Below are 19,528 nucleotides of genomic sequence, written 5' to 3'. Positions count from 1 at the left end.
GCCCAAAGGTGAAAAAATTGTCTAATGTTGCTTTAAAAAGGAGTTATGAAAAACTTTGCTAAGTCTATGTTGAAAAAATGTAGAAAATGCCTAATTTTTTACGTTCATTTTTGTTTTTCTGATCTAATTACAAAGTATAATATAGAAAATTGTACATGAAAATACGTGGAATTTCATTACAAATCCAATGAACTATGTTAGACCTTTCTGTAACATTTCTGTAAGTAGTCACAGTCCTTTTAATGATGTCTCGATTTTTTCCCCCAAAACGTCAACCATTCTTAAAGATGGCCTCCATACAGGCATTAAGTTACCAGTCTGAGAAGTCCATCAAGTGATTTCGGACACTTCAGATGTCAGTCTAACAGAAAATCCATGTTGGATCTGTTCACCTTTTGGTACCCGTTTCCGACCTGGCTCATGGACTATATATAGCGAACCCACAGGCAGGGAACGGGCCTGCGTTTAACAGTGGGGAAAGAAGACCCTGTTGAGCTTGACTCTAGTCTGATTTTGTAGAGAGACATCAGAGGTGTAGCATAATTGGGAGGCCGTCACATCAGGGTCACTTGTGGCTCGTGTTACGTTCACCGGTTAAACTGGTAAGATTGGCATCAGAGAGCCGGTGAACAATAACAATAAAAAAAAAACACTGCAGGTTCAACTGGTGAGGAAATGCAAAGGGGTCACTTTAAAAGCTATTTTAATAACCCATAATGAAATTGACACATATATAACAAGAAACATGAAACACAGATGACATACACAAATGACATACACATATACATATAACACAGTAATAAATACAACAATAAATGCCAACTTAATACCTAACAATAATCCTAATTCCTATATGGAGGCAATGTGGAAAACACGGACGAGGGAAGTGATACTTATGCGGTGTCGCAGTGGTGAATTGCTGGGTGATGGTTGATCCCACGGTAGACCCAAGAGGCGTTGTGTTCACTGGTTGAGGCTTGGACCTCAACTTGCTGTTCAGAAAGCCAAGAGCTGGCTCAACACTTCCGGTTGAGTCGAATGGGGCCGCGTGAATCCAACTTCGGGACAGTAGCGGGGCTTCATGAAACGGTGACGTGGAAGGTTCACGAGACGGTGACGTGGAAGGGGAGGCGGAGAGGTGGCGAACGAGGTAACAAGTGGAGGAGGTGATGGTAGTAATGTATGTTACGGGCGGGCCGTAACATTTCCTCCCCCCTAAGACCTCCGTAATGGGCTCATGAAGGAGGTGAGACGGGAGATCTTGATAAGGCGTCGGCGATGATGTTGTCCATCCTCTTGATATGGTGGACTTCAAGTTGAAGGGAGCGCCAGGACGAGTGCCAGAGCCTCCTTCTCGATGGTGGAGTAGTTGAGTTGATGTTTTTCAGTTAGGCGATGGGATGGAGGATGCCGCTTGTAGGGTACGTCTGTAGTAGGACAGCACTCCACTCCACTCGCGGTGGCGAACGAGGTAACAAGTGGAGGAGCTGATGGTAGTAATGTATGTTACGGGCGGGCCGTAACACTCGTGCGGCCGACAATGAAATACCACTACTCTGATCGTTTCTTTACTTACTCGGTGAGACGAAACCAAAATTTTATTAGGAACATGCCTGGCTCACATCCTTCCAGAGCCCCTTCACCTTCCGAATATCAATCAGCAGGTAGAACTTCATGTGCTTATTCATATCCCGGTTATTGCAGGCTTCTAATTCAATTAAAAGTTGGGGTCACTTGCCCCAAAGGGTATTAGGAACATTTTTTGTACGTCCAAAATTTTACTCTTAGGCTTAGGAGGGATGGATGGATTTTAAAGTAGGCGCCGCAACAGCCACGGTCATTTGGCTCCACTTTAAACATTTTTCGTAAAGAAAAATAATTATAAAAAAACTAAAAACAATAAAACCAATACAATTAAAAGTTCCTAAAACACTAATAGTACAATAAAATCGAATAAAATATCAAAATACATAAATAAAATTCTAAAATTCACAAATAAGAGAGAAGGCCAGCCTCTCCAAAATAACCGAATAAATCATGGCCAAGGGCCAGACACGCTGGTCCAAGGACCTGAGAGAGGTGATAGACACCGCTATCTCTACTGCGACAGCGGTAGAGGTAGCGGTTTCGCAGGTCTAGTAAACTAGGGCACTCCACAAAGAGGTGCCGTACTGTGAGTGGCACCAGGCAGTCTTCACAGAAAGGTTGAGGGTCCCTGGTCAGCAGGTACCTATTTGTAAGGTACGTGTGACCTATACGTAATCGCGCCAATAAAGTCTGTGCACGGCGATCCCGGACATGGGAGTATGTCCACTGAGGGAGAGTGGAAGTAGTGATCTCTCCCATTTTCGAGGTTGCGACCCCCGTTAGCCATCTCCTAATGACAGGGATGTCATTAGAATGGATAAAAAGTGTTCTAAAACCCGTGTGTGGGACAGAGCTGGCAGGAAATCCTTCTTGCCATCCATGGCAGGAGGGCATAATGAGGTAACAGGAAGCTGCCAATAACCAACTAGCGGGAGACGGAAAGAGTACACAGGAGTGGGGTCGATAGATAACTCTGCCATGAGATTTGCAACACGTAGGCCAAAAGGTTTAGGGAGACTCGGTCGAGTGACATACGCCTGCGAGCGCGAGTCCCGCAACATTGACACACAGGGGACAAAATCAGGTAGACGGTGGGTGCGAAACCAACACCGGACCATCGAAGATTGGCGCCGGAGGTCGAGCGGCCAGAAACCAGCATCCACTAGAAGGCTAGGTATTGGAGATCTCCGAAATGCACCCGTAGCCAAGCGGACCCCAGCATGATGAACGGGGTCAAGCGAGCGTAGTCGTGCATCTGTTGCAGATGAGTAGATCTCACAGCCGTATTCCAGCTTCGGAAGTATGAGTGTACGGTGAAGTAACAGCAACGTGTCCCTGTCCGCACCCCAAGAGGTATGACTTAAAACCCGAAGAAGGGATAGTGCCTGCCGACAAGACGCCTTAAGAGAGCGAAAATGGGGAACCCAGGTGAGACGGTTGTCAAATAAAAGGCCAAGATATCGAGTCGCCTCCACGCATGAGAGGCGTCTATTGGCGAGGTATAAATCCGGGTCTGGATGGACACCACGGTTGCGACAAAAATGCATGGTCTTCGAGGTGGAGAATCAAAAACCGTTCATGTTGGCCCAACTGGACACCCTATTGATCGCCAGTTGGAGCTTGCGCTCAATCAGTGACATCCTAGAAGCAGCAAAAGAGATGCACAAGTCGTCCACATATAAAGAACTGTGAACTCCATCAGGTAGAGTATCTATAACACCATTTATTGCAACTGCGAATAGCGTAACACTAAGAATACTTCCCTGTGGGACACCGTTATTTAAAGCTGTAGCATCGGAGAGAACACTCCCAACTCGAATCCGTAAAAAACGTCTGGATAAAAACTGCTGGATAAAAAATAGGAAGGTAGCCACGAAGGCCAAAATTAAACAAAGACTGTAAAATGCCATGACACCAAGCCGTGTCACGTAGGCATTCTTCAGGTCAAAAAAGACTGTTACTTGATGGTGGTGATTAGCGAAGGCCTCACAAATGGAAGACTCTAGGGATAAAAGAGCATCAGTAGTAGACCTCATCTTTCGGAAGCCGTACTATACCGGTGACAAGTACTTCCCCCTCTCCAAATACCACATGAGTCTTATATTTACCATCTTTTCTAACACTTTGCTAATACAGGACGTTAAAGATATAGGACGGTAGTTCGTAGCCTGGAGATTATCTTACCCAGGCTTCGGAAATGGGAGAACCACTGCCACAGCCCAAGAAGATGGAAAGTCACCGGTATGCCAAATCATATTATAAAGATTTAAAAGAAAGTTAAAAGCAGTGTAAAACATGTGGCGCAAGAAGGCAAAAGGTATGTCATCTGGCCCAGGAGAAGAGTCGTGAAACCGGGACAAAGCAGTCCGCAACTCGGAAGCAGAGAAAGGGACATTATAAGACTCCCTCCAGCGGAAGAAAAGTTATGCTGAGAGATTCCATTCTCTGGCGGTGACGTCCGCCCGGGGCTGCAGGATGCCTCCGGGAAACACTGGCAAAGTGCTCCGCAAAGAGGTCGGCGACATTCCTAGGGTCTGCCACCGTTCGCCCAGCAGACAACAAAATTGGTGGGGAAGGAGCAGAATACTTCCCAGCAATTCCGCGGACTTTGTTGAAGACATCCGAAAGAGGGTGCGGACGTTTATGGAAGAGACAATAAAAACTCAAACCCCACGAGGATTACTAGCATCTTCATCCCACAATGGGTGACGGCCGTTAAAATCTCCCAATAAAAGAAAAGGCGGAGTTAGCTGACGCACCAGGCCATCAAGCATACCCCTGGAGACAGAAAGCCGAGGAGGGAGATATAAACTGCAGATGGTGTACAGTCGTCCCATAAAGACCTTAACAGCAACCACCTGAAAGGGAGAGTTAAGTTGTACCGGGATAACAGGTATATCCTGACGGACTAAAATAGCTGTGCCACCGTGGTGTGGCCCTGGTCAGGGAAAGGAGTGTTAAAAAAGGCACGATAGCCAGGAGGACTAGATTAAGTACTATCACCTAGCATAGTCTCTTGTAGAGCTACACAGGCTGGAGAGAACTCCGACAGCAAAGCTCGGAGTTCCCCCCACGAGGCGCGAAGGCCTCTACAGTTCCACTGTAGAAGCTTGAAGATGACTATTTAGGTGCAGTGGACGGGCGAGCCTTTTGAAGGGGCTGGCCGTGACTCGCCTGTCTAGAAATATTCAAGCGAAGAGAAGACACCGGGAGTTGTGATGTTCCAGGTCGTTGGACCGCTGCCTTTCGGCTTACCGGTGAGTGATGCGTACCATCATCACACCTACCTGTCATCGGAGGACGAGGGTCAGGCTGGAATGCACTTTTTGACACAGTTGGTCCATGAGGGGCAGCTGTGACAATATCATCAGACGTCTCCATGCGAAGACCATCCTCATCACAAGAAGCCCGATCTGAGACAAAGGATGTCACAGAAGGCTGAGCAGAAACTACTGGAGCTACCCTTACAGAGCGGTCCCTGGAGGACTCACGAGCGTGTGCACTGGGAGAAACCTTAGATTGCTTATGCTGAGTAAATTTTATCAACTCCGCAGAGCCGCGGTGCCGTTTGGTCATGCCCTTCAAAGGCTTAGGCGATGGAGGAGGCAAATGGACATCAACGACATGGGTATGTTTGGTCAAGTCCGTATTATTCTCGTCGCTTCTTACAGGTGACTCAAATGAGTCGTCGGATAAAAGGGCAAACCTATTAGCCAGATAAACAGGACCACCCGCCCCTCCCCTACAGAGCGAGAGGTAGCAGGAGGAGTTGTCTTCGGACCGGCAGACTCAACCGAAGAGCGAGCGGCCAATGAAGCATAGGATGTTGCACTAGTACCGTCCTTCTGGCGGAAGAGGAGTTCACGGCGGGCGCTACCGAGGCTGATAAATTGACTATTGGCAAGCTGAAATGTCCTGCTCCAGGCGATACCTGGGGCATTGCCTGGAACGTACCTAGTGAGCATAACGGCAATGGAAACAATAAGCTGCACCATTGCAATGCTTCTCTGAATGTGAGTCTAGTGCAGAGCAATTACCACATCGGGAAGCTTCCTTACACGATCTTTTGCCGTGAGAAGCACTGAAGAGGGCGAGAAACAACGCCTTACCCTAAGGTTGATAGAACCGATATGAGCACGGTCAGGAAGGGTTGAACCAAAAAATGTGAGAAGGGCAATGTTGGAGGAGTTCCTCATCTTAGTCACCTTTTGCACAAAAGTAGGACACATTGCTAGTATTTCCTCCTCTTGAAATTCATAAAGGTCTTGACTATAAACACAAGCTTTGCTATAATTAAAGGTGGGATGAGCCTTAACAGTCTCAAACATGCTGTCAGAAGGGCATCCCAGCCTGGAAACCCAACCATCCAGCACAGGACGGCCCCTACTGGGCGATCCTTCCAGCGGGTGGCTCCGTTGTCCACTGGCAGCCTACGTAGGAACCATTTAGTCTGGCCCCTCACTGGCGACCTTACAAGCATGGGTTGCCCTCTCCCCCTCGAAAGGGCAGAGCAGGGGCCTAAGCCCCCTCTAGCCCAGCTCGCCAGGTCGCAGGGGCATGCAAGCCCCCACGACAAGGCGGTTCCCATCTGGGGAGGGTCTTGTGGAGGGGAATCTTCCTTCCCACTCAGACCTGAAGATGACGTCTCGCGGGCCAGGTCAGCCACCTCACGAGAACCTAAATGTGTTTTGTGTTTTCCCATAAAGAACAGCTACACAAAAGATTGGCTCCAGGGGCAAGGGAAACCATCTACTGGGACTACAATGGGAGGGAGCGCTGGCTGCCGTGGACGGGGTACCTCGTCCCCATGCGGACCAGTCGTTTAAAAAAAAAAAAGGTTCCACATGATTCGAAAGTTTGTCCACGACAGAGCTGAGACCCCCCTCCCAAAGCATCCCAGCCTGGACACCCAACCATCCAGCACAGGACAGCCCCTATTGGGCGATCCCTTCACCGGATGGCTCCGCTGGTCCACTGGCAGCCTACGTAGGAACCATTTAGTTTGGCCCCTCACTGGCGACCTTACTAGCATGGGTAGCCCTCTCCCCCTCGAAAGGGTAGAGCAGGGGCCTGAGCCCCCTCTAGCCTCGCTCGCCAGGTCACAGGGGCACGCAAGCCCCCCCACCACGACAAGGCGGTTCCCATCTGGGGGGGAAGAAAACAGGGAAAGGTTCCATACTCAACGGAGGAAAGAAATGACTATGGCATCTCTGAATGACATTGAAAAAAAAAAATTTTCAGTCAGAATATATAGCTTCTAAAATCAGGGATGCTCTTGATATGACTGTGATAAAACCAAAGGGTTAAAATATGTAAAGAGAAGTAAGAGCACTGCGACAGTCACTAAAATTGTAAAAGACGAAACCATAGAGTAAAGCTAGGACTATGGCAGACAGCTCCGCAGTAAAACGGATGCCACTGAAGGAAGGCTGCCAGACCGATAAAAAGAGGGAAAATCACACTAAATCCAACGCCTGCGTCGGATTTGGAGCCATCAGTAAAACAGGATATCATCAGAATGCATAAAAGTGTTCTAAAACCGTGTGTGGACAGAGCTGGCAGAACATCCTTCTTGCCATCCATGGCAGGCATAATGATAACAGGAAGCTGCCAATAACCAACTCGTGGGAGCCGGAAAGAGTACACAGAGTGGGGTAGATGCCATGAAATTTGCAATATGTAGGCCAAAAGGTTTAGGGAGACTCGGTCGAGTGACATTTGCCTGCAACGCGAGTCCCGCAACATTGACACACAAGGGAAAGAATCAGGAAGACGGTGGGTGCGAAACCAACACCGGAGCATCGAAGACTGGCGCCGGAGGTCGAGCGGCCAGAAACCAGCATCCACTAAAGGCTAGGTATTGAGATGTCCGAAATGCACCCGTAGCCAAGCGGACCCCAGCATGATTCACGGGGTCAAGCGTGCGTAGTCGTGCATTCGTTGCGGATAATAGATCTCACAGCCGTATTCCAGCTTCGGAAGTATGAGTGTACGGTGAAGCAGCAGCAACGTGTCCCTGTCCGCACCAAGAGGTGTGACTTAAAACCCGAAGAAGGATAATGCCTGCCGACAAGCCGCCATATGAGAACGAAATGGGAAACCCAGGTGAGACGGTTGTCAAATAAAGGCCAAGATATCGAGACGCCTCCACGCATGAGAGCGTCTATTGCGAGGTATAAATCAGGGTCTGGATGGACACCACGGTTGCGACAAAAATGCATAGCTACGGTCTTGATTGGCTCTGAGGATCGGGCCAGTCGGGCCTGTGCGGGAAGCGGGCCTGGGTTCGGGCGCTGGACTGGGCTTAGAGGTTACGAGTTGTGCGCTGTTGGGTGTCACCGCGTACCTTCTCTCCCTCCCGTGCCACCGATGTCCGCCCACTCGCGACGGTGCCTCCTCTACTCTGGTGGCGGCGACCCACTCCAAATGCGGCCCCGCGCCGCACTCCTTGCCAAAGCCCGCTGGTGCAGCGGTGGAGACCAAGGGAACCGGGTTCTTCAAAGGCGACGCGGGCTCTGCCGTCGGCACGGGCCCCGCGTCTCCCCCTCCGCCGTCTGCGAGTTGAAAAGCCAGCGCGGCGGGTTGAGTGCGAGTCGTCGGGGATCCATCCGCAGGGTCCGCGCAGCGCCATGCTGAGAGGTTGGCACGGCGGTGGGGCCAAAACGGCTCGGTGTTGCCTGACGAGGGTTGAGTACACACGGTACCGGCGACGCTAGCCCTCTCGCCGCTCTAGCCGAGAGCTCGGACCGGCGTGTCTCCAGCCCTTCCGTGGAACGTGGGCGCCGGCTCTCTCTGCCTTTTGGCACGAGCAGTAGCCGTCCCCCGCTCCAAACCCACTTCGGCTGGTGCCCAGCGAGCCAAAACGGCTCGGTGTTGCCTGACGAGGGTTGAGTACACACGGTACCGGCGACGCTAGCCCTCTCGCCGCTCTAGCCGAGAGCTCGGACCGGCGTGTCTCCGGCCCTTCCGTGGAACGCGCTAGGCTGCGTGGGCGCGGGGGCGCCGGCTCTCTCTGCCTTCTGGCACGAGCAGTAGCCGTCCCCCGCTCCAAACCCACTTCGGCTGGCGCCCAGCGATCAATTCAGAACTGGCACGGACCAGGGGAATCCGACTGTCTAATTAAAACAAAGCATTGCGATGGTCAGTGATAGATGTTGACGCAATGTGATTTCTGCCCAGTGCTCTGAATGTCAAAGTGAAGAGATTCAACCAAGCGCGGGTAAACGGCGGGAGTAACTAGACGAACAAAGCATTCTGTGAAGTTCACTGAGATCTAGTTAAAGGGAAAGAGCCTCCTCCTGGCCCCGTTGGACAAGTGATTTAACCTTCGAGAAAGATCTCAAGGAATGCGAACCACCTTTGCTGTATGTTTTAGCAACTTCTGTATCTCTGCCCACTGTACAATACTGAAAGGCAATTCTGGGCGACATTCTCCTGTTGAGCACTGTAACGCAATGGCAGTGGCCTAGGGGACAAGAGTCTTGTCTACACTCATCTGCAGAAACGGAAAGCTTGATGAGGCTTTTATCGCCACTGCCTCTTGCTCCAGCAGGAAGTCCGTGCTGCGTTGGGCCAAGGGAAGGACTGGCTGTGCGGCCCAAAACGCCTGAAGCCCCAAAGAGCCTGTGAGTTTCGCCCTCTCCGAAACATCCATCCCTACTGGGCCAACAAGATCCTAGCAGCGTCTGATGGCAGCCTCGCCTTGCCTGCACAGCAGAAAGGCTGCCGAGGAGGATTTGGCCTTCATCGACTCGACTCACATGCGAAAGTGGCTTCAACCCCGAGAACTGGGCCCAATTTACTCCTGGGAGCCTGTGACTCTGTGTGAGCCACCATCTCTGAGAACCAAATTGGGGTTTCCACCTGTACTCACAGGCGGAGTGGACCTATGAAAAGGCAAGCACTAACATCCTAGGGGATAACATCAACATCACAAGGGGAGTGCTCCAGGGAGACCCTCTGTCTCCCTATTTGTTCAATATCACCTTGGACTGGGCACTCTCCTCCTTGCCGGCAGACGTAGGGGCGCGTCTAGCCGGCATACCCCTGGGTTACATCGCCTATGCTGATGATGTGGTACTCACAGCATCCACCCCCCGAGGCCTTCAAGCCTCGATTGATGCGCTGGTCATCGAGGCAGGGAGGGTGGGGCTGGAACTGGGCCACGATAAATGTGCCACAATGAACATCATGGGAGACGGAAAGAGGAAGAGGTGGCTGGTTGACCCCTCCATCTTCCAAGCCGGTGACAGGAGGTTGAGAGCGGTGATGCCCGGCGAGAGTTATAAATACCTCGGCCTGGAGGTGGGCCCGACTAAGTGTCACGCTGAGCCAAGGCGGGCCCTGGCGGCCCTGGTGCGGGACTTGGGTACGCTCCAGAGATCTCCCCTCAAGCCGCAGCAGAAGCTGTGGGCTGTTAAATGCGTGCTTGTGCCAAAACACCAATATGCACGCATTCATGGCAAAGTCAACAAAGGAACCCTGAAAGCGTACGACCAGGAAATCAGGAAGTTTGTTAAGAAGGCTCTCCACCTGCCTATGGACACCCCTAATGCTGCACTATATGCTAAAGTGGGCCATGGGGGATTAGGGGTGCCACAGTTAACAACTAAAGTTCCTGCCATGAAGAGGGGAATCTTGGAGCGGCTCGCTAAGAGTTCTGATACTAGGGTAGCCAGGATAGCAGAAGCTCTGCTCCTGCCCCCAGGAGCTTCAGCTAAGGAGCTTAAAGAACAGGCCGTCAGAGCTAACCAAGACCAGCTCTACGCAACAGCAGACGGCCGGGGCCTCTCTGGCTGCGGCTCGTCTCCACCTACCCATGAGTGGGTGTCTGATGGGTCGAGGCTAATGAGAGGCGCCACCTATGTTCACGCTATCAAAACCCGCCTTGGCGTGGTGAACACGAGGATGAGATCCTCAAGGGGAAGACCTGGTGCACCTGTCCTCTGTGACTTGGGGTGCGGCAGGCCAGAATCGCTTGGCCACCTGCTACAAAGCTGCCCCAAGTTAGCACCTGAGAGGACGCGGAGGCACAACCGCGTCCTCGACCTCGTTGTAAAACAGCTCTCTAGCAAAGGGCTGCAGGTGCTCCGTGAATGCTCCATCAGAACACGGGCCGGGGTCCGGATCCCTGATGTTGTGGTTTGGGGTCACGAGGGGGCCGTGGTGCTAGACGTTCAGGTGGTTGCTGACAACACAGTCGGTGATTTCCTGAGTCGGGCCCACGGCCTTAAGTGCTCCTACTACGACGTCGGGGATATCCGGGCCTGGGTTAGAGAGAGGACGGGGCACACCCCAGTGTTCACCACTCTTACCATCAATTGGCGTGGGCTTATGTCGACCCCCTCCTATATGGCTCTAAAGAGCCTTGGCTTAACAAAAGCAGAGCTCCGCCTCCTTACAGTCCGGGCAATGGAGGGGTCCGTAGCGACCCTCTGGGCCCACCGGGACATGGGGGGCTCTGGGTGATCTGGTCCATGCAAGGTAAACAAGGTCTAGCCCGCCTAATACCTAGGGCGAATTGCTATCACAACCCATCCCTCCCTCGGACTGAGGCCTATGGTCTCATTTTCGATGTCTTATTTTATTATATGTGTATTCATATATTTATACAAAATGTTATTTACGTTTGCCTAAGTTAAGTGCAAAGCCATTTATTTAAACAATACTGTGTAGCATATTACATAGGGCGCAAAGTCCTAACCCTACGGGGCATAAAAACTATTAAAATTTAAAATAACTATCAAAAACTAAATATTGTTTAAGGGAAGGGAAGGGAAGTTCAATTGCACAAAAAAAATATCGATCCTTTGACTTTAGGAGTTTTAAGCAAGAGGTGTCAGAAAAGTTACCACAGGGATAACTGGCTTGTGGCGGCCAAGCGTTCATAGCGACGTCGCTTTTGATCCTTCGATGTCGGCTCTTCCTATCATTGTGAAGCAGAATTCACCAAGCGTTGGATTGTTCACCCATAAAAGGGAACGTGAGCTGGGTTTAGACCGTCGCGAGTATAGACCCCCAGGAGAGGGCGCCCTGGTGAGTCTAACAGTATGAAGGCCAAGAGAAAAGGGAATTTAGGAGAATACAAAGAATGTGGCGCCAAGATAGAGGCCGGGCCGTCCGTGAATTCATAGGGGTATACAGGACGGTCCATCCACCATTCCGCCCGGTCTGAAGACCTTTGGGCAGGCCTCTGAAATTTTAGATCACATCAACCGCAATGTTCAACTCTAAGTCTCACTGGCCCGATAACAGATGATGAACATATTAGGGCAGTGAATTTTATATCAAATAATACCTTTAGCAATTACAACTTTTACAGACCTTGTGGAATTGAATTATGTTCTTATCAACGTCGTAACACTACCATGCGTGGCCTCAGATCTTGACGTTTTGTCAAGGACTGCAAATTGCTGGAAAGTATTGCAAATGCGCCGCAAAAGAAAAAGAAAAGGTGGACGCAACTTCTGATGAACAAAATAAGATACAATTATAAGTACCTGGGCAAGATTGATAACGTCAATCCGACAGAGTGGCGGTTGATCAAGATCTTGCAAAAAAGGAAATCAGCAAATGGGGCCCTTAAAAATATGCTCATCTCAAACACCAGTACGGGTACTGGGTAAACATCAAAGGGACTCCAGAGGTTTGATAGAGAAATAAGATCTTTTCTCAGGCGCTCCATGCCTAAAGACACCCCCAACGGCCTTTATGCCAGGGTTCGTGATGGGGGTTGGGGTGTCAAGGTTCTCTCCTTATTACCATCTTAAGGAGAGGAGCTCTGGAGAGATTGAGCAAAGGGTTGGACCAAAGAGTCAGAGTGGCAGAGGCTATGCTCCAAACCCCTCACTTACAGCTAAGGAGCAAGGATCAGATGATCCAACATCAGGACCAACTTTATGCCTCTCCCGATGGTCGGCCTTAGAGGCCAATTTGACACCCTCACCCATGATTGGGTAGATAATACCATTAAAGGGCGACCTCTATCTCTGCGCTGAAAACCCGCCTGCGTCGAGGTCGATGGGGACTTAATTCTTCGAAGACACCGCAGCTTCCCTGAGGCACCACCTCTCGCAGGAACTAATATATAAAAAGTCAACTTTACCTGAGGCAAGGCGTCTAGAAATAATCAGCCTCCTCACAGACTTCGATGGCGCACCTACCTACCCCGCGGGAAGTTGGAGTATAATATTTCAAAATTAAAATACGGGAACATGAATGAAAAACATATAGAGGTATATATATATATATATATATATATTTTTTTATTTTGTTTTACATACTCGTTTCCTGCAGTACGACCCACTGATTGATCATCAGTTACTATGTACTGTTGTATGTCATACAACAGTTTTCACTCACATCGTACTGTTAATTGAAATTACATTATATAGTAAAATATGTAGAAGGACATGGTATACACTGATTCATAAATAATATGAAGCCTATCTCATTTGCAGTGTTGTAAAATTTTTTTGAAAAATAGTTTTCTTCTTCAGTCGGCTCACACGACGGCGTCATGACCAGCTGTGTGGACCGTGTGGCGTCTGGGAAAAAAGCTAAATTTTCACCATTACAGCTATTATTTCACCTTGACGTGTTGTGAGGAGGAAGAATAGCTTGTTCACCTCCTGCCCTGATTGAGTGCCCAGCCGTTGGTGTTGACTCTAGCCTGGAGAATGACCTAACGTTGGGGGAGAAGGACTGGGCCGAGACTGCTGAGGACCTGAATGTAAACAATAATTGTAATACAGAACGGACACTTTGCACACTTTTGTATGAATACATATGTATAAAAGTACAGAACGATTTTGTACAAAAAAGAATTACGGGACTTGCAAAAAAATCACGAATGAGGCAAAAAGTTATAATTTTTTTTCCGAATGGCATTTTTTAACATATTTCGGAGGGATAGGGGAAATTTCATTCTATAGATTTATTGCTGAATGTCTTCAAAATAAGCTGGAATAAATATCTCATCAAAGAAAGAAATCTTTGATTTTAAATTGAATTTTATATGACCGCATATAAAAACAATTAAAATATATACTATTTATTACCCAAAAGTTATGAAACTTGGCCAGAATATGTAAATGCTCATGAGAAAACAATGGTTATAAGAGTTTAGCTCTAAATACAGCCTGGAAAAAATTGGATATACATGTGTGGTATCCCCTTCAGAGGTTACAAGAGTGAACACTGATACATAAACACCTGCTGTTTTGCAAGTTATAGACATGTACTAGGCTCACCATGTATAACTGTGGTTGTCTTCAGCAAGGGTATTTGACCATGAAAAGTATTTTTTCTTTTCTTTTTCTTCAATGAAGTGAAGGTGAAGTAAATCAATAACTATTACATTTTTTTTCTCTCTCTCTAAAAAGAAAATGGGGCAAAGGCACTACCTAGGGTTTGTGGAGCTGATATATAATGATATATATTTTTTGAGATATTTCATTTTTGACATCCTTCTAGTTTGTTGTGCGAGTTAGCCATAAAGTTCACCCAGTAGAAGAGTTGAAACTGATGTCATCTAAAATTTTATAGAGTTGTACTATCAATGTCGGTAATATTGTTATGGTCTGCCTTATAGTTGTGGTGATACAACCTTTTGAATAGCATTGTGGTTACTTCAAAGTTGAACTCTATCCATATAAAAAAAATTTGCTTGCCTCGTAAGTAAATAGCAAAAGTAATAATTCATTATTCTCTTAATTTTCACATTTCCCTTCCCCCCCCCCCCCCATCCCTTTAGTGCTGTTGGTTGTTGCGTTTTAAATTTCAGATCGAGACCTGCAATGAATGCCAGCGTTTCAGTTCAATCATAACGCAAGCCCCTACCATGAAGCCCATAAAGGTGGAGAAATTCTTGGAACTGGTAGGACTTGATCTGATTGGTAAGAATGACCTTTATTCAACTTTTACTGCATTGTCGTTTGGTATTTAAACTGGGCAGTCCTATTTTTTATACCATGTGGGCTTTTCACATATCATAAAAACAACAAAAAAAACTAACAACAAAAACAACACAAAGAACAAAAACAACTATAAAAACAACAAAAACAACAAAAACAACAAACACCACAAAAACAACAACAAAAACACAACAATAACAACAACAACAACAACAACAAAACAACAACAACAACAACAAAACAAAACAACAACAAAAAACAACAACAACAACACAACAACAAAACAACAACAAAACAACAAAAAAAACAAAAACAAAAACAACAAAACAACAAAAAAAACAACAAAAACAACAACAAAAACAAAAAACAACAATAACAACAAAACAACAACAACAATAAAACAACAAAACAACAAAAAAACAACAACAAACAACAAAAACAACAAAAAAAACAACAACAACAACAACAACAAAAAACAACAACAACAAAAAAACAACAACAACAACAACAACAACAACAACAAAAAAAACAACAACAACAACAAAACAACAACAACAACAAACAACAAAAAAACAACAAAACAACAAAAACAACAAAACAAAACAACAACAACAACAACAACAACAACAAAAAAACAACAACAAATCATAAAACAACAAAAAAATACACTATGGCCTAGCCCACCAATACCCGGGCGAATCGCCAGCTAAGGTCTCCCCTACCCTGTCCTCCGAGGTGATGGGTCCTGGGTCTCTTTTTCTGCGTTGTTCGTGTGTAATGTATTCTTACACACTTGTCGTCAAAATTATATTTATTTTCTTTCCCTATATATATATATATATATATATATATATATATATATATATATATATATATATATATATATATATATATATATATATATATATAAGTTTATATTTAAGTCCATATAATAAAGTCAAGGATTGGCTCTGGTAGCCCATAAGGGCAAAAACACAATTATAATAATAAAAGCAAAATATAAAATGACTAAGTGGGGAGGGGTGGGGGTTGGGGGCTATAAGACTAGCGCAAAAAAAAAAAAAAAAAAATAGCCAATTCCCTCATCTAATTAGTGACGCGCATGAATGGATTAACGAGATTCCCACTGTCCCTATCTACTATCTAGCGAACCCACAGGCAGGGGAACGGGCGCGGTGGCGCCTTTCGATCCTGCTCTGTCCGGAGTGGCCTAGCGCGCGTGCTGTCGGCAAGTACCATGAGCAGACATGTTGGGACCCGAAAGATGGTGAACTATGCCTGGCCAGGATGAAGCCAGAGAAAACTCTGGTGGAGGTCCGTAGCAATTCTGACGTGCAAATCGATTGTCAGAGCTGGGTATAGGGGCGAAAGACTAATCGAACCATCTAGTAGCTGGTTCCCTCCGAAGTTTCCCTCAGGATAGCTGGTACTCGTGGAAACGGAGGAGTTTCATCCGGTAAAGCGAATGATTAGAGGTCTTGGGGACGAAACGTCCTCAACCTATTCTCAAACTTTAAATGGGTGAGATGCCGAGCTTGCTTGAATGCTGAAGCTTCGGCGACTAATCTGAGTATCTAGTGGGCCATTTTTGGTAAGCAGAACTGGCGGTGTGGGATGAACCAAACGTCGATTTAAGGGGCCTAAACGAATGCTCATCTAGACCCCATCGAAAGGCGTTGGTTGCTATAGACCGCAGGACGGTGGCCATGGAAGTTGGAATCCGCTAAGGAGTGTGTAACAACTCACCTGCCGAAGCAACTAGCCCTTAAAATGGTATGGCGCTCAAGCATTCTCCCGATACTCGACCACCGGTGGCACTATAGGCCAAGCTTCCCTCTTAGCGGGGGGTAGCCCAGGTCTCCAAGCCCCGGCGAGTAGGAGGGTCGCAGGGGTGAGCGCTGAAGGGATCCGGCGTGAGCCGGCCTGGAGCCGCCTTTGGTGCAGATCTTGGTGATAGTAGCAAATAGTCGAGAGAGACTTTCCTTGAAGGCCGATGTGGAGAAGGGTTCCATGTGAACATCAGTTGGACATGGGTTAGTCGCTCCTAAGCCCAAGGCTAAAGCCTTATCCCACGTTAGAGGCAACGGCCAAGCGAGTTATGCTGCCCTGTCGTGGTGACGGTGGTGAATGTGACGGGGCTTGGCTCGGTTGCGAGGTTGGTTATCCACTGTTTCGTCCGTGTTCTTCAGCTGCGGCTGAGAGGCGGCGGCAGTGTCAATAGCCTCCTCCCTCCATTTGCCTTGCTTCCTGAGCTGCAGTAGGCACCTCACGCACATCAGGACCTCTCATTAATGGGCAGCATAAAGAGAGGATGAGATTTTCCTCAGTTGCTGGTTGGGAGTTAGTGGCAAAAGGGAATACGGTACTTATTCCGTAACCAGGCCTGGATGCCAACCTCGGGACCAGCTCAATCTCAGATTGGCTCTGAGGATCGGGCCAGTCGGGCCTGTGCAGGAAGCGGGCCTGGGTTCGGGCGCTGGACTGGGCTTAGAGGTTACGAGTTGTGCGCTGTTGGGTGTCACCGCGTACCTTCTCTCCCTCCCGTGCCACCGATGTCCGCCCACTCGCGACGGTGCCTCCTCTACTCTGGTGGCGGCGACCCACTCCAAATGCGGCCCCGCGCCGCACTCCTTATTGTCAAAGCCCGCTGGTGCAGCGGTGGAGACCAAGGGAACCGGGTTCGTAGCAAAGGCGATGCGGGCTCTGCCGTTCTCCGGCACGGGCCCCGCGTCGCTCCCGGTCTCCCCTCCGTCGTCTGAGAGTGAAAAGCCAGTGCGGCAGGGGAGTGCGTGTCGTCGGGGATCCATCCGCAGGGTCCGCGCAGCGCCATGCTGAGAGGTTGGCACGGCGGTGGGGCCAAAACGGCTCGGTGTTGCCTGACGAGGGTTGAGTACACACGGTACCGGCGACGCTAGCCCTCTCGCCGCTCTAGCCGAGAGCTCGGACCGGCGTGTCTCCGGCCCTTCCGTGGAACGCGCTAGGCTGCGTGGGCGCGGGGTTGCCGGCTCTCTCTGCCTTCTGGCACGAGCAGTAGCCAAACCCAGCGATCAACTCAGAACTGGCACGGACCAGGGGAATCCGACTGTCTAATTAAAACAAAGCATTGCGATGGTCAGTGATGGATGTTGACGGAATGTGATTTCTGCCCAGTGCTCTGAATGTCAAAGTGAAGAGATTCAACCAAGCGCGGGTAAACGGCGGGAGTAACTAGACGAACAAAGCATTCTGTGAAGTTCACTGAGATCTAGTTAAAGGGAAAGAGCCTCCTCGTGGCCTCCTGCTGGACAACGTGATTTAACTTCGAGAAAAGATCTCGAAATTAAACCACGGTTAATACTTTCCCTCCTGAAGCAGCTTTTCTGTATGTTTTTAGCTGCTTCTGTATCTCTGCCCACTGTACAATACTGAAAGGCAATTCTGCGGCACACAATCCTGTTGAGCACTGTGACGCAATGGCAGAGGCCTATGGGGACAAGAGTCCCACTTGTCCCACATGTTCCCAGGTCTTCCGAAACTACCAAGGAAGGCGGGTTCATGAGCGCTATCGGCACCCCTCCCAGTTCCATGCTGTGGAGGCGGTCTCTCTAAAGGCCGAGCGCCGGAGGGTGAGATGGGACCCTGAGGAAATAGCCATGATGGTGGATTATGAGGCTGCGAATCTTCGGGCCTCGAACATCAATCAGAAGATACAGCAACACGTCCTCCCCCATCGTACCATCGAGGGGATCAAGGGGGCGCGCCGGTCGGAGTCCTATAAGGCCCGGGTCCGATCGGCGGCTGTGCTGAATAGTCCACCATCGGTGCTGGACCCTCAGGGTCCTGCAATCTCACCTCCATTAAGAACACCTGGACGCCCATACAACAACCAGGAAATACCACCTTTTTTTTCTGGACCTGTCTCTGGCGGTCCCCAGCCACCTCCTCCTCACATAAAGTCTGAGGAGGATGTCCATGATTCCATGCAGCAATTATCTAATGCCCTTGGACTTTCCGTCCCCACCGGCATTGGCGAGGTGGAGCACCAAGTAGATCTGTGGTGCTCACCAACTGCTTATAGTTATAGACCTCCGGGAAGGGGCGGCCCGGTGAGTCTAAAAAAGAAGGCTATAAGGAGAAGGCAGTTTAGACGTATACAGACAATGTGGCGCTTATGAAAAGGCTAGCACTAACATCCTAGGGGATAACATCAATATCACAAGGAGTCCTCCAGGGAGACCCTCTGTCTCCCTATTTGTTCAATATCACCTTGGACTGGGCACTCTCCTCCTTGCCGGCAGACGTAGGGGCGCGTCTAGCCGGCATACCCCTGGGTTACATCGCCTATGCTGATGATGTGGTACTCACAGCATCCACCCCCCGAGGCCTTCAAGCCTCGATTGATGCGCTGGTCATCGAGGCAGGGAGGGTGGGGCTGGAACTGGGCCACGATAAATGTGCCACAATGAACATCATGGGAGACGGAAAGAGGAAGAGGTGGCTGGTTGACCCCTCCATCTTCCAAGCCGGTGACAGGAGGTTGAGAGCGGTGATGCCCGGCGAGAGTTATAAATACCTCGGCCTGGAGGTGGGCCCGACTAAGTGTCACGCTGAGCCAAGGCGGGCCCTAGCGGCCCTGGTACGGGACTTGGGTACGCTCCAGAGATCTCCCCTCAAGCCGCAGCAGAAGCTGTGGGCGGTTAAATGTGTGCTTGTGCCCAAACATCAATACGCACGCATCCATGGCAAGGTCAATAAAGGAACCCTGAGAGCATATGACCAAGAAATCAGGAGATTCGTTAAGAAGGCTCTACATCTGCCTATGGACACCCCTAATGCTGCACTCTATGCTAAAGTGGGCCATGGGGGGTTAGGGGTGCCACAGCTAACATCTAAAGTACCTGCCATGAAGAGGGGAATCTTGGAGCGGCTCGCTAAGAGTTCTGATGCTAGGGTCGCTAGGATAGCAGAAGCTCTGCTCCTGCCCCCAGGAGCTTCAGCTAAAGAGCTCAAAGAACAGGCCGTCAGAGCTAACCAAGATCAGCTCTATG

Source organism: Portunus trituberculatus, unplaced genomic scaffold (genome assembly GCF_017591435.1).
Source record: "Portunus trituberculatus isolate SZX2019 unplaced genomic scaffold, ASM1759143v1 PGA_scaffold_406__1_contigs__length_32028, whole genome shotgun sequence".
Classification (NCBI taxonomy): Eukaryota; Metazoa; Arthropoda; class Malacostraca; order Decapoda; family Portunidae; genus Portunus; species Portunus trituberculatus.
The sequence above is the reverse complement of the archived record's forward strand: the minus strand, read 5'-3'. Positions refer to the sequence as shown.